Below are 12892 nucleotides of genomic sequence, written 5' to 3' on the forward strand. Positions count from 1 at the left end.
GTCCGGCCATCCTGATTTAGGTTTTCCGTGATTTCCCTAAATCACTCCAGGCAAATGCCGGGATGGTTACTTTGAAAGGGCACGACCGACTTCCTTCCCTGACCTTCCGTAATCCGATGAGACCGATGACCTCGCTGTCTGGTCTGCTTCCCAGAAACAACAAGCCTAACCTAAGGACATCACACACATCCATGCCCAAAGCAGGATTCGAACCTGCGACCGTAGTGGTCACGCGGTTCCAGACTGAAGCGCCTACGATTTGTATTTCACTCTTGATAGCAAAGGAGGCACAAAACGGTTTTTATTCGATGATTATTTTATCACACTAGAATGAAATACATCAATGTGGCACAGAATTAATTTCGTTGATTCTGATCCAGTGCACTACAATTAAAGCGTCACATTCTGTTCTTTTTCCTTTCATGGGAGGTTCCTCAAATAATTTATTATTGTTATGGATTCATATGTGTTAGTCAAGGCATAGAGAGTAAATGCAATGTAATGTGTTTGATTTCTTACTTTGATTCCCTATGGTAAATTGATGCAAAAAATTGTGTCAATACCTATCAGAACCTGCTCTATAGCTACTCAGGCAAATTGCTTGTTTTGAGGTCTATACCTTAATTAATGGAGAAGTGAACGCTGTTCACAAGTGATATTTAAAATATTCAATTGGATTTAATGTGACAAAATTGACCATATTTGAAGCTACCCAAAGAAAAAGTAAGTTTGCTAGAGCCGCTGTTAGCAAATGTCTGCAGGGAGTTGCTACTGTGGAAATTTAGCATAGAGGCCTTATAGCAATCAAGAGGTTCATTTCCTTCATACTTATCACCCTGTTATGTGAGTCTTAAGTGAAGAACAAATTGAAATTCGTAACGCTGATGGTCGATTCGAATTTCTTCAGAGACGCTGGTATTGCGAAGCAGCTTGGCAGTCAGAAAGCCAAGATCTATGACCATTAACACAACTTACTGAGTCGAGCTACCAAGAGGATTTGATATGTAAAGATTTTCTTCCGATTTCGATACAGAATTTTTTCTGAAAATTCTCAGCTCCATAAAATATATAAGAAAAAAAAGTTCGCATACGCTGGCCCCTACCACGGTTAGAACTGACGACTGATTGGGCCGTTCTGACCCAAGACACGGGCGGTACCACCTGGCTACAGACACAGTGCTGCCTGTACGCCACTCTCATCATGGTATTTGTCGCTCAGCCTTATAACGCACCGTGAAAGATAATAAAAGTTGTCATTTTTTTGAAGAATAGCATTTCTTTAGGCAAAAAATTGAAATTTCTGTCTCAGTGTCTTAGTTTACACGAGGTTTATATAGCATGAGTCATTCAAATGGAAAGGGAATATGAAGTGAATTTAGCGAGTCAATTCAGTATCATACGTGGAAGTGATTGCACTGTCACAGTGTTGCCTAATGTTTGTGACGATGTTGCCAATTTTCAGCTGTGCTAGGAACAACTCTGTAGCGGTATGCGAGGAGAATCCCGTGCTCGTGTCATAGGAGGATACGGAGAGGAGGCGCGGGGTTTGGTTAATATGCAGCGTTTTCTCCTACCAGTTGTGTCAAACATTCAGGTGTATAATCTTCCATCACGATTACAGTTTCCTACAAAATATATACGGATAAAACACTTACCTTGTTACTTTGTGACAAAACATTATTTCAGTACAATGAAAAGTCTTAGGAAATCACTTATGCCCACCTGTCACAAAAGTAAGATAACAATCACTTTGCTCCTCTTGTGACGTTTAAATAAATCGTCTTAACGGCACTAAATCGTGGTTTGTGAATCGTTTACCGGCCGTACTCTGCCGCATTTCGCTGGCTGGAAGGCAAAAAGCTTACTGACAAATTTCACAGCAGGAAAAGAGGGACGAAATGTCTCCCACTGGAAGGTCATGTAGTTTTATTTAAATGATTACAAAATCAGGTAAAACGAACAGTCAGGTTGTCAGTATAAGCACATTACTGTTGTCAGTATGATGTTGCACTGCCCAGGGCCTGTAATGATAAAGGGCCCGTTTAGGTCAGGCATATTGTATACAGAAGTGGAAGAGAGAGCACCACTAAATTCTAATTCGTATGCATTGCATACACACGAAAATTACTGTTACAGTGTACTTATGGAGCCCAATGAGTGGATTGCGTAATTTCCGGTGAGAAAGAGCACTGGCAATCAGTCTTCGCTACATTAGTTTACTTAATCTGGTGTCACTCTGAGCTAGAATTTATGGTCAGCGACTAAGTGTAAGGTCACTGATTCGGATGCGAGTTTTGCAACTGTGAAATACTTTCCTACATTATAGAAGCGAATATTAAATTTGAACTAATATTGCGAAAATTTTGTACTTGGATAGCTTAGAATGAAAATCTTTCTGTTTATTGCAAAGGAAAACAATTGATTTTCTAAAACATTGTCTATCATACAGAACTTGAAACAGGTCATGTCGACCAAATCATATGGAAGAACTGACAATGACGTATATCGAAAGGCAGTAAGATCTCTTGCCTTTTGGTTTTTGGTTTGGCAGTACTCGATAGCGATTTCTAGGCCCAAGTAAATGAAGAAAGGTAGCGCATTTTTGTTGTCAGGTGACGTCTTCATCAATTACTTTAGTTTTTATGTAATCTACGAGTAATTACTGATGTTCGACATTAACATGAAAAGTATATCGTAGAGAGGGAAAGAACCTGTTCTTGGGAAACTACTTCTATAGTGACCAAAAGGCATCACATGATCTTCAAGTACAGTGTTCTAGAAGCGGTATGAAGAAAATGATAGTAATAATGACGGTAATAATCGAATTATCCGCTAACTTCACACTTCCCAGTGGATTCTCTCGAACTAAGAAATTTGCTGAATTTGTGAAAATTTCAAAATGGCTTCACATCGAGCCTATGGTGCCTAGAAGAGTCTTTACATCATGCTGACACGAGCATAGCATGATCTCCGCTTCAGATGCTTGCTTCTACTTAACCATTTAATAGAATCGCGTTTTTACACCGTGACTAATTTTGTAACGTAAGCACATCATCTGTTACAGCACACTCCTGGGGATGGGAAATGTGGCCACAATGGTCTGGCGGAACGAACTATCACAGGTGCAATGCGTTGGTCAGGCATTTACTTTTAAGAGGCACAAACAGATTTACTTTACCCCTGGTAACATCAAGAGAAAGACATTATAATCCAGAATACGCATTAAACATCACGTTCCTTCATTACCAATTGGGCAGAGCCGGTTTACGTTGGGAAATGACATAGCGGAAGTTATGGTAAACAGAAATATAGTCGTCAGTAAACTTACTTACATTACAAAATTTTATTTTATTTGATGAACCGATAGCCATTTAAAGGAACAGGGCTCTTACTTTACTTGTACTTGATTGAACTAGAGACACTGAAAAATTTGTTGCTGGACTGTGATTCGATTTCGTACCTCTTCTTTCGAGGATCTAAATCTCTCGGAACAGTATAGTTCAATCATTTCGTCCCTTTCTCAATACTGCAAACTTCACTAGGTCTCCTCCAAAGGTAAGTATCTGGGTCCGAATCCTGATCCAGTACAAAAATATTCATAATTTCATTTCAAGCACTATCACGTGCACCCCGGCCTGTTAGTGAAAATTAACGTACATTTTTAATGTCTGTTCATGTGTTGCCAACAATCGCAATAGGTGTCGTTATTTCTGGTCAAACACGCACACCTCTTACTATTGGTGAGTAAGCAACTGATACTTAAGCTATATTCGTGGATGCACGGTATGTGTGCAGTTCGATTGTCGCTTAGCCACAAAAGTTGTATCCTTATTTTGGATTCAAACACTTAGCAGCTGGTAAGAAAAACCGATACGAAACATTTGATTTTACTTAGTTAACAATCCGATTACTTGTTGGGTTCGTATCACAGTCACAGAACTTCACATCATGCACTTCATCTTTAAATGCATCCACACTTTTTTACTTCAGAATAGAGGTATATTAGACATCTTTTGTGGTTAGTTAACGGAGACGAAAGGGTCTTGATAGAAGACCCGGTCTATTACAAAAACTGTCGTCTTTTATTTCCAGGTTTAGATTTGGTTACTGGTATTAGAAAAAATTTCGGTAATTCATGACTTTTCATGGCTAGTCATCAATATGATATGATTAGATTAGATTACATTAGATTAATTCTTGTTTCATAGATCATAAACACGATATTTCGTAATAATGTGGAACGTGTCATTTTAATGAAAGGTTTCTTTACATGCCATGATCCAATATCTTTACAATTTTTTACTCTCTCCCTCCCTCTCATTCTTTTTCATTTCTCTCTCTCTCTCTCTCTCTCTCTCTCTCTCTCTCTGTCACACACACACACACACACACACACACATTCTTTTTTATTTTTATTTGTTTGTTGTGCTCGACTATCGGCGATGCACGAAAACATCTGTGAATGAGTTTCTTAGTTTTGAGTAACGACGGAAATATAGATTCATCCATGAGAAATACTGATTTATCATGCTTAGTTTGCAGTCAGTTCCGAGTATTATTAGTAACTACGCTCCAGTCCCTAAACCTAGTTACAGAAATGCGAATCAGACGCATTACGTTTTCCAAGACGTTGCAGAAGCGACTTGGAGACACCAGCTATGGTCACTTCCCAGCCCGCTGTAGGATCACATCGGTTCGTCTTCTTCCTGCTGGTGTTGTAACTGAGATTTGGCAACAAGGCAATGTATGTTGGCAACTCGGCGATCGACGAGTTACTTCCTGTGTGCACGGAATTAAGCCTCAAAGTTCACTTGATTTTACCTGTCATTTCCATTGAATCATCTGAGATATTATCGCTTGAGGTGTAACAAAAGATTGTAAATTTACGGTTTTCATCCCAGGAAAGTCGTTGCACGTGGAAATCTCAACATATCTCGTCTTTTAAATAGCGGTTTACGCGTTCTAGTCACTATTGGTCTCGTAAACGGAAGCACAGGCACTTAATTCTGGGCTAGCTCTGTGGTAAGTTGCTGACCTATGAATTCGTGTCTGTTGTCGTTCGCAGTTCCAGTCTCGCTAAGTGCAGCGTTTTTATCCCATCCGTGAAAGAGCTACAAACAGTCAGATCAAACATCGATAAGGAAATCGCAAGAAAATACTTTCGGCTCATAGTGCAATGGTGAAAAACTTACAATGCTGAACAACAGGTAACGCCTCATTCCGCTGCTGACAAGCAAATTTTGGGTATCTAGGAATACATAACATTATTTATGAAATGCCACATTTGCATACATCTTGAGTATGTCACAGCATACGAATTAAAAACAGATCTCATCAAAATCTAAGTGAGTAGTATTTTACCAATTCGTGACGATAAAGGCCCTCTTGTGTACAGAAACTCAGTTTTATTGAAACAGGCTTTCGTCGTAAGGTTATCGTGGGTAGTTTTACTTAATTGTTAATAGTACAGCTCACAATTTTCGTAAGGTTACCTTCAATATTGTTAAAACAATAGGAAACGTGAAAGAGAAATTAATCATCAACGATATATGCGAATTCTCTGATGTTATCTATAACAGTCTGAAAATGCAGATGCAGTTTATTGATTACATGCATGTAGAGAACTTGCTCTGAGTTATTGCTCTCAAACAAGGTTTGAAGAAGAATAAAATGCCACTACCAGACGACAGATAATGTAGAAAATACTTTTCCGACGTATTTTGGCACGTTGCTCTCTACCTATTCCTAATACAAAAGTTTCGAGATGCCTCTATTGTCTGTCTGTCTGTTAAACCTGAAATGAACAAAATGTCGCAGAAGTCAGCCCTTTTTCCACATACGACTATTTTGGGTTGAGAAGTGAAGGGAATTATGTTACAAGTTCCATTAGATTGATAACTTTAGCAGACAGCAGAATTGCGTTTTAAAAAAATATAGCAGTGAATGTACTCGAACTCGCGACATCTTATCTACCGTGCGCGACACTTACCATTACGCTACTTGCCAATAAGCAGCTAAAAGAGCCACTACACTGTTGGCAGTTCTGTGTTGGTGGCAGTTACGTGATTTTATTTTGGTGATTACAAAATAAAGTTGAATGTATGCACTGGATAGCCGAGGCAGCTAGTTCATGATGATTCGGTCAACTAAGTAAATGAACTTACTGAACATGCTGTAAATTGATACAGGGAGCCTGTGTGTCAGAATTCTCATCCAGTATGGCGCAACGGCGTTATGACAGAAAAATGAGCCTCTGAGAAGAGGATTTGGTAGACTGTTGGGCTGATGAGAGGTTCCTATATCCATGGTGTGCTTTCGATTCCAACTTTGGGCAGTGATTTTAGATAGGGAGAGACAGATTCCATTCACTTCTGGCTGCACCAAGTGAATAAGATATAATGGCATTGTGGTATGAATTTCACATTAAAAATGATATTCCTCCTCTACCACGTAGACGTTAGGTTGAGTGACAATAAAGTTTGGACTGGCGACATGTAGAAACTCTATCACCAGTACTCTTTCTTATACTAGTTATTTATTTCTAGTGACCAAACTAACGCTATGTAGGCTCACAGGACAATTATTCCATCTTTTATCTGAGCTTCGGTATCTCGATAAAATTCGTTCTGAACTGGGAATGCAACTCAGACCACGCTTAACGCAGGATTTGTTCCGTTCGTGACAATACAGCTCGGCTACAATTTGATGTTTGTTCAAAACTGCAAATTCCTCAACATCTCCATACATTGCGCGTGAATGGGTTCGAATCCTGGCCCGGCACTAAAGATTTCATTATGTATTATCAAGATCGAGCATGAGAACACCTATCTGCTGGTGGATAATAATTTCGATTTTTAATGTATTTTCATTCGTTGTCAACGCTAACGATATTGGATGTTTTTGACTCCCAGTGAGACACAGAACTATTTGCGAGATCACTGTAAGTTCAAGATGTTATTCCGAGCTGCTGGTGGAGAAAAATTCGGTAGCTGACGAATCTTTGCATGTAGTCAACAACGATATGTGTGGGGCTCTATACCCAGTCAGCACTGGACTCTTCGTCATATTATTTCTAGTACAAACATGCTCACATGTCGCTGCTAGTGCAACAAACCCATATTTAACGTTCGTTTTCTCTAGAATAAAACAGCGATAGGTGGTGGGTTGGAGTCCTGGGAAGGAATAAATTAATGTTTCGTCTCGTCATTTCAGTTAAAACATCTAGCTACTGCCGAGATAATTCGAGATGTCAGAGTTGATTGTGCTTCGATGTCTATCTTATTAAGTTATGGGTTCAAATCCCTGTCCAACACAAAGCTTTACCTCACGGCATTTCAAGTAAGTTACTTGTTAAGAAGCAATATTTAACATCTCTCGTAGTTCGTTAACAGGGTCAATAGGTGCCGGGTAGGAATTGGGGTCCGTTAAAAATTTTTGCGTTATGTAATTTAAAGTTGGTATTTGCTAATTGATACTGTCTAAAATCGAGGTATATCACTCTCTGTAAGCCTAATCAGGAATTACTGTTAGTTTCCGTCAGTCACGAAATCTTTGCTTAGACTGCATGAGTTTGAATCCATATGCACAACGAGACGGTTCGTCGTCTCATTTGAAGGTCATGCATATTCTCAACTAGCTGCTCGTGAATAACTTAAATTTTTAATGTCATTTTGTGTTAAATAATAAGTACGCTATGTTACTTTGAAGAGGAAATCATGAATACGTCGAACGTACTTCGTTCATTACCTATCTGACGTAATAATGAGAGTGGTAACATTTCAGGTATGTCATTTATTGTAATAAATGTGAGCTTACAAGCCTTAAGGACAGTCTTACCTGATATTTGTAGTATCGTAGTATTACTTTACATCTAGAGTTATTGCGATACAGGATAGTGTTTTCTAGTGTTGACTTGTTGGAACCATTTTCAATAGTCAAACTACTGTACCAAGGGGCGATTAGAGGACCTGCTAGACAACTGCGTTATGTTGGTTGCATGCGACTCAGGCGAAATGCAATTCAGGTCGTTGGGATACTTTCGAGCATGACTGTACATCTCTTGGCATCCCCCTACTATTTTTACTCCCACTCTCCTACACACACACACACACACACACACACAAACACACACACACTTCTCTCCATTACTAAACTGCTGATCTACTGATGTCTCAGAACGTGTTCGATCGGCCGATCCCTTCTTCCAGTTAGGTTGTGCCACAAATTTCCTTTTTTTCCCAGTTCTGTTCAGTACCTCATAATTAGTTACTTGATCTACTCATCTTATTTTCAGCATTCTTCTGAATCGCTACATTTCAAAAGCTTCTATTCTGTTGTTCTCTAAACTATATATATATATATATATATATATATATATATATATATATATATATATATATATATATATATAATCTAATTTCCTCAGCATTATCTGATTTAATTCGACTAAATTACATTATCTCCGCACTGGGTAGTCGCGAGGTCTGAGGCACCTTGTCACGTTCATCGAGGGTCCCGCCGTTGGATGTTCGAGTGCTGCCTCGGTCATGGTTGTGTGTGTTGTCCTTAATGTAAGTTAGTTTACGTTTAACTACGTAGTGTGTAAGGTTAGGGACCGATGACCTCAGCACTTTGGTCCCATAATATCTTACCACAACTTTCCAAAATTTTTCCATTACGTTATTTTGCTTTTTTTGATATTAGGACATTAGCACATAAGACAGACAGAAATGGGGTGCAGCAAACGCAAAACAAGGCGCCAACCTGAAACTTCAGAACTGGTCAAATGGTGAGTCGAAATTTGCGTAGAATAGTTTAAAAATATTTTTCGAGTCGTTTATGTAAGTAAACAGATAACCCTAAAACGTCTCCAGCGCTGGAAATCAGTGGCAGCTACCTTTACATTTTCATTTTTTTCTTCCTGTTTCATTTCTGGGAGAGCAGCAAGAAAAAGATTTCCCTTCCCGACGACGCACGATTCCTCTCTTATTTCATAATTATCGTTTGCCAACACCGCCCCTTCAAAAGCGGCTGCCGCTCCTTGGCTTTCTCATTTCCTCGCCCTAATAAGATGATCCAATTAGTTTCAAAATAAGCTGTTCCGACGCCGGCGCGGATGGCTCGGCAGCAGCAGCAGCAGCAGTAGCGCAGCGGCAGAGCAGCCATCATTACGGCCTTCAATTGGGAGAGATCTGCCGTCGTTAGCCGGGGCAGCCCGTCTCACGACCCCTGGCGCTGCGCCTACACCGTCCGTCCAAAAGGTTCCGAGACTTATTTCATTCCCGGCGTATAAGCAGCAGTAGCGTGGAAAAGTACGGTGGCTGCATGAGATCACCATTGTCAGCAACAGATGTGCGTTCGAACAATCAGTTGTCAAATCGACAGTGCTAACGAGGAGAATACGGCAAGTGCCACAACCTGATTTCCCAAAAACTTTGCTCAGTGGAAAGGGGGTCAGAATAAAGAAACACTTGTCTGGACTTAACCGTAGAGATAGGAAAAATCGACCGGTTAAAACCGATACCGGTATTTTAGTTCTGAATAACAGGTATTAATCGGTGTTAGTTAGGTCTCTGTTATAGCAGGTGTTTTTTATTTTTTTCAAATAACCGGATAAAAAACCGAAATGTTGATTAGCTATAGCAGCGCTGCTAAAATTTTTGATTTTCAGATAATTTTTTTTAAGGAAAAAAAATTTTATTCGTTAATTTTCCATTTCTTTGAATAGGAAAAGCGACTAGCGCTGTTTTAATAACATTGCCGACAGAAACGAGCAACAAACACATGGCATAAGAATTGGTACAGTACTGCTGAGACGATTGTCTGTGTGCTACGGTGTGGCGCGTCACCTATCGGATGATACACGTGTACATGGAGGGTGTGAGACATGCCCCATCTCGTCTACATCGTAGTTCCTCGCTGTTGTTGGTGGACATTAGTTGTGTTACAGTATGGCACTGCACCTAGTCTGGAAGTATTTTACGAACTGCGGTATCTACGAAGTACAATGCCTCATTTGCTTTAACAGATTAAGAACGGGAGGAGCCAAAACAAGCTTACCTTATCGTCTAAGGAGAAAACTTAAACCTTAAACATTTATTCACAATTTACAATAAAAACTGAAATTACTTGATTTCCTGCCACTGTCTACAAAATACTTCTTTTCTACATGTAGCTCTCAAAATGGGCAAATTAACAAAAAAAATAGAGTTCCCCAAACAGTTTTCACTCTTTAGCACAGACTATTTGAACGGCCAAATAATAGTATGATACATGATTACAACACGATTTTTTTCAGTCAATCAATGGAAGAATGCTGGTGATTTCTTGTCATGTTCAAGCACTTGTCACGTTGCACTACTTATTCGCAGATGAAGAGGCTTGCACAGGATGGAGAAGCATGGAGAGCTCCATTAAATCGGTCTTCGGACTGAAGACCAAAACAACAACTACAACAACAACAACGTCCTTGAGCACAGTCGAAGTTTCAGTTTATGTCCAGCTATTACTGACTGAGAATTGCAGCGTTATTATTAGCACGTGTGGTCTGTTGACTCATCTAAGAAGCTGCGTTATGTCGAGTGGCGGTAAGCCCATACATACCGGCATTCGTCTAGTTGACCCATACTTCGATGCTGTAGTACAGTCATGGCTAAATGACGCAAGTGACGTTACTAGTGTAAGACTAAAGCACGAAGGCACGTGAAGATAATTCAATACTGAAATTTCTGGGAATGAGAGGGAAGATGTTGTAGTAAGCAATTTTCATGGTGAGGTTAATTATGGAAAAACCGGTTCATGTGGTATTCTGAAACTTTTATCACAAATAGGTGGGAGCTAAATTACAATATTGTTCTTCAATTGACAGGTTTCTTTATTGTATATTTATGCGCGACACGCTCCATTACAATATTTGTAATACTGCAAGTATACACTAAGGTGCCAACACATTATGACTACCTGTCCAATAGCGTGTTGTTCCACTTTTCAAACACAGTACAGCATGTATTCTGCTTGGCATGGATTCCACAAATCCATGACAGGATTCCAAAAGTATGTGGCACAGATGTCTACGCACAGATAAAATAATTATCGCAAATTACTGGATGGTGGTTAACGGGCAGGTAACTGGCGTCCGATACGTGCTTTAGTGGTTACAGATCAGGCACATTTGCTGGCCGCCAATGTGAGTTCACTACAATGCCGCACAAACTAAACCACTGTTGCAACACTGACAGTTATCCTGCTGGAAGAAGTCACGAAGCATTGCAGGTGGTGAGCAATAATGTTCACATAGTTCACTGCTGTCACGATGCCTTCGAATACCACCACAGATCTCATGGAAGCCCAACTAAATGTAACCCGCAGCAGAATTCTGCTCTCATTGGCCTGCATCAGTGACGTGGTGCATGTTTCGTGCAGCCATTCCGCTAGATGATGGCGTGTAAGGAGCAACCATCGACCTGGTGAACAGAACGACGATGCATTCGACAGGCGACACGTTTCTATTGATCCACTTCGAAAAATCAGTGATACTGCGCCCACTCCATTCATAACTATGTCATTGCGTCTACACAGGAACACGTAGGAATCGTGTGAGTGGAGCTCCACGTACTAGAATGGCCTTAGAACGGCGTGCTCCGAAGCATTTGTATCTGCGTCAGCATTGTACTTTCTCATCAGACTTTTCACAGATGGCTGCCTATCCAAGATTACACTCTGTGGCATCCACATACCTCTACGTTTTATGATGTTACGATGTCGTCCAATGCCATATGGCCTACTCATTATTTCACCATCCCTCAACCACTTTCCATAGATCCTCATGACGCTAACAGATTCGCCGTTTCAGAGATTCTCGTTTCCAGCCGCAGTATCACAACGATGTGCCCTTTGTCAAAACCACTTATGTCAGTAGACTTCCGAATTTGCGTCCAGTATCTTCGCTATAATGACTGCCCATTCGTCTCTCTTCCGCTTACATTCTTTGCTTACTGCGTCACGTGTCAGCATCATCAAAAGGAGGCATTTAACCTCACGGTGGGCAGTTGTCATAATGTTTTGACTTATCAGTACATGTGTTCAAAAAATGTTCAAATGTGTGTGAAATCGTATGGGACTTAACTGCTAAGGTCATCACCCCCTAAGCTATCACACAACTTAATCTAAATTATCCTAATGACAAACACACACACACACACACACACACACACCCATGCCCGAGGGAGGACTCGAACCTCCGCCGGGACCAGCGCACAGTCCATGACTGCAGCGCTAGACCGCTCGGCTAATCCCGCGCGCAGTACATATGTCCATAGAATGTTAGTCGGTGTTTTCTGATCAGGGGTGTGAGACTGGCTGTATGCCCATATAATTCTTTGGCTTGTCTCTTCATCCACATACTACCTCTGTGTTCTGCTGCAAAAAAATTTCTGAGTATTTTACGGTCTATTTTTTCTATCTCTGTGATGCCCGAAGCTCCCATTGCGGTTGTTTGTGATGCGTAGAGTGCTTCTGGTAGTAAAACAGTACTGCAGTGCCCAAGTGTGGACTGTCTTGAAATATTTCTTTAATTTTATTGCGTTCATGTCAGTTTATACGCTTTCTGAAGTTTTCCCTTCTTTCTATGTTGGGTGCCTTGTTTGCCCCTCCTATTGGTATATAGTCCCGTAGATATTTGGATTTTTCATCTGTGTTATCCTTTCTGTATTTCGTGTAGAACGGTGTGGTTGTCGCTGCTCTTTCTCTCCATGTATTTTATTTTCTCGTACAGTATCTGTAGACCTGTTTTGGCAGACTTCAATTAAGTGTTCCAGTGCGTCTTGTGCTTCTTGTCTGTTGTGGCTGAGTATTGCCTCTTCATCTGCAAGTGCCAGGCATTTTATAATCGACT

The sequence above is a fragment of the Schistocerca gregaria genome, chromosome 3 (assembly GCF_023897955.1).
Source record: "Schistocerca gregaria isolate iqSchGreg1 chromosome 3, iqSchGreg1.2, whole genome shotgun sequence".
NCBI classification, from domain to species: Eukaryota; Metazoa; Arthropoda; class Insecta; order Orthoptera; family Acrididae; genus Schistocerca; species Schistocerca gregaria.